Source organism: Ostrea edulis, chromosome 1 (genome assembly GCF_947568905.1).
Source record: "Ostrea edulis chromosome 1, xbOstEdul1.1, whole genome shotgun sequence".
Classification (NCBI taxonomy): domain Eukaryota; kingdom Metazoa; phylum Mollusca; class Bivalvia; order Ostreida; family Ostreidae; genus Ostrea; species Ostrea edulis.
Window position 1 is genome coordinate 56,535,091 of NC_079164.1, and position 3,905 is coordinate 56,538,995.

The following is a 3,905-nucleotide window of genomic DNA, read 5'->3' on the forward strand; positions in this document are numbered from 1 at the left end:
ATGAAAGCAAACAGGCGCTTAATGACAAGAAAAACGACTCCAAAATGTTTAGGTACTTTTTGACAATGTTTACCACTATATGGAAGGGCAAGGTTCGTAAGATATCTATATCAATATAAATATCCACATATTTTTTTCTTGAGTACATATCAACATTAATCCCACAGTTGCTTTAAAATGTATGCATGTGATTGATATATATGAAGAAAATATCATTTATAAAAGTGTCAAACAAACAAAAACTAATGTTTATTCATGAGGTATTTCATTTAAGAACTCACCGGATGTCTATTTACAATGCGTAGGCCTTAAAACTGTATGACCCGATGTTCACGTATTATTTTTGTACATAATTACTTTAAAGCAGATTGGTTTCACTTTCGGTTTTACTACTTCCGGGTATAACAACGTGTGGAATATATACAGTCGTAACAGAGAGTCGGCGCTAATATGTAATTTGGTGTATTGTTAAGCGATCTACTGCATACACGAGACTGGGAAAACACTGCCATGTAGTTTATTTAGGTTCCTAGTCGATGCTACAGTAAGGAAGCGGTGGATACAAAGATGTAGGTACGTAATATTATCATAATTCAACGAATAATCATGTCAAATTAACACACGTCACACGTGTGTATAAACTGACAGAATATACTGGACGTCTTGTTTAAATATTTCAGAGGGGGAGCAGGCCTACAAAAATTTTGACAGACGAACTGATAAAAATAAAATAATGAGAGAATTTTTTTTTTTTACATGTACTACAATTTCATAAATGGGGGGGGGGGGGGTGTAAGTTTTTCTTCGTTATTGATTTCAACATTTATTAACATCTTTTACTACATAATTCCCTTCTGCCTGAAAAGGGGAAGGGGCACTAATTTATTGTATCAATATAGAAAAAATAACCTTGCTAGGAAAAGGGGAAAGGGTTGATACTACTTGCCTTTATATAGGCTCCTGCATGATTAAATTTTGTATTGTGTTTCAAGAGAACTGGCATATATCTTTATTGTATAATTATGTAAAAGTGACACATGGCCTTGATAAGAATGATTGTAACACTCATATTCTGTGCTTATTTCAGAAACTACAACTTTGTTGTGTAGTGAGCCACTTTAAGTCAATAAAACCAGCAACTTATGGTATATTACTTTTTTTTCCATAGACACAAAGTTATGAAACCTGCTGAAGCAGAAGCATCTGCTTCAAACGTACATGTAGGAACCGAAGTTGATACTGCTACCAATATATCTGTACCAGACAACAATGAAGTGCATCTACATGATCACGAGTATACAGCATCAAACCCTCAACATTTAAAAAGGTACAGTGTACGATACAAGTATTGTCAATACCAGATACTAGTACATCAAACCAGGAAGTTACAACTGTTGTTAAGTTTAGTGTCAGGTGTTTTTTCTGTATTTTCTTCATTCTCATTTCAGTGTTATCTAAATTTATATGAACACCAAATACTATAATGGTATTGCTTTTGTTCTTACAGCTTCCCTCGAAGACTAGGATGTTGTAAACTTGCAGTGAGAAATATACCTGCTTAATTAAAGGAAACCATCCATGACAATTGGGAACATCATAACTGAAAGACCCTGGAAAGGTATGTTTTAGCAGTTCTTTAAGGAAAAATGAACAATGCACTTTCTATACACTGACTAGTTATCAATTTCACAGGTCAGCCAGGATTTCACAATATTCAATTACCTAGTAATTTTTTTGGGGTATAAATGTTGCTGTATACACCATTTTCTGTGGATATTTTTTTATATGTTCATGAAATTTTGTTTGAAGGGATCATGAACACTGTTGGGAGTGTCCAGTCAACTGAAATATCAAAGTCAGAAGAATTGAAGATTGCAATGGATGCAACAGAAGTGACCTAATATGACCAAATTGATATGAATAGCCAGTCTTTTGCTTACAGTAATTACAAGAGTCGCCACAAAGAAAAGACTTAAATGTGTATTACACCTAATGCAGCTCATTTCCAATCTGTATGCTGGATACAAATCTGATTTGGCAATTGTGAACCATTGTGGCATTTTAGAGAAGTTCCAAGTTGGTGATATATTCCTGGCGGACAAAGGATTTTGTATATTTGACAAACTTCCAAATGACATGACACTTAATATCCCATTCTTTCTTACAAATAAATCCCATTTCTCAAAAGAGGATGCACAACTTTGCTATAAAATTTCCAGATGCAGAATCCATGTTGGATGGGAAAATGAGAGAATAATTTTTTTTAAAATTCCTTAGCCATATTCCATCATAGTATAGATATTGATCTGACAAAATATTTCAGCTTTGTGCGGCCCATGTGATTTTGAAGGTTCCCCTTTTGAAGGAGATTGCAGATAAATCCTACAAACTTATTAGATTAATTGCATGAATGTATAAGTAGTATAACGCCCCCCGATGGCTGGTTCAACTGAGTGCACTTTTGAGGTCAAAAGGTCAAGTGTCCCCCGATGGCTGGTTCAACTGAGTGCACTTTTGAGGTCAAAAGGTCAAGTTTTAGAACGCAGTGGAGAGCGGACTAGGGTTGCGCGTGCTGAGGTAGCGCGTGCTATGCGCGTGCTAGGACGGCTGGGCGGGTATGAACTAGAGCGCTATGAGATAGGAGCGCGTGCTATGACGCAACAATGGGTCGATAGCGCTATGACGTAACAGTAAAGTCGCTATGACGACAAGGCCTGTGTTTTATCGGTGTGTTAATTCTTTAAAATCCACAGTGGTATGAATAAAAACGGGTGATGTAAACTTTACATTTATTAAATGTTATAATCTAATTAATTTAGAGTCCAGGTTATTGACGTTGTGGAACATTCTATATGACGTTGTGGAAAAAACGTTTTTTTTCCACAAAACGTTCAATTACTGCTTTTCTATGACGTCACAATAAGTATATAAACGCAATACACAATTCGCGTTCTCACTTTCATCAGCATGTCTGAGCGAATACACAACGACTTACGGAATAACAGAAATGGACTCCCCCGCAATTATATTGAACAGCGATTGAGATTTTTAGAGGAACAACTTCACATACAGCGAGAGCGTGAATTAGAACTCCGCAGAGAAAACTGGCGACGAGTGAGATTTTTACAGCGGGGAGGGGGGATAGACAGAGAAAAACGCCAGTTAGTGTCGGAATATTATCAAATCAAGCTCGACAGAGGCCGTCATTCCAGGAAATTTAAAGTGAAACAAAATGTGTACAACGTTACTTTCAAAGAGCTTCCAGATTCTTCCTTTATTCGGCGATTATTCAAAGATATGCTCAAAAATGTGAAACGGGAAATGCAGTGCAACCCCAATGATTATGTAAGGCTCAACATTCGACATCCGTCTTTGGATTCCGAGATTTGGGTAGAATTCACACAGTCTAAGAATCTCAACGAGGATAAAATTTTGAATAAGATAGAAGCCGTACAGCAATCTAAAAAAGAGTTCCTGATGACAGACGGAGCCACACAGTTGGATTTTTTTCATGTGAAATATCCTCAAGGTAGCGGGGGAAACAAGAAAAAACATCTGCATGTGGATAAGGAGAAATTTAAGATCTCCAAGAGAGCTATCGTTCGAATTCAAAACCCCGAGGATTCCCTATGTCTACCCCGAGCTATCGCCGTGGCACGGTTACACAGTCAAAAACCCGAGCAGTCCGACCCCGAATGGGAGAAAAAATGGAAACGTATGAGACTTGGGGATACACAAGCTCTCGATCAGAAACGACAGGCCTTAGCTCTCATGGAACAAGCCAGGTGTGCAATCGACCAACCCTGCGGCCCTCAGGAGTGGGAGAAATTACAGCAGGTACTTACCCCTCATTTTCGATTGAAAATATTTCAATTTAAGACGAACACACAGCGTTTAAGGTTAGA

At 37.5% G+C, this 3,905-nt stretch overlaps 1 long non-coding RNA gene across 1 annotated transcript; it reads left to right on the forward strand.

Annotated features, from left to right (window-relative positions):
• Window positions 1–382: 382 nt before the first annotated feature.
• On the forward strand, window positions 383–2,190 carry LOC125649634 (uncharacterized). The gene is made up of 4 exons (XR_008800148.1): window positions 383–573; window positions 1,169–1,327; window positions 1,508–1,618; window positions 1,810–2,190. It is a non-coding gene; the product is annotated as an uncharacterized LOC125649634 (long non-coding RNA).
• Window positions 2,191–3,905: the final 1,715 nt, after the last annotated feature.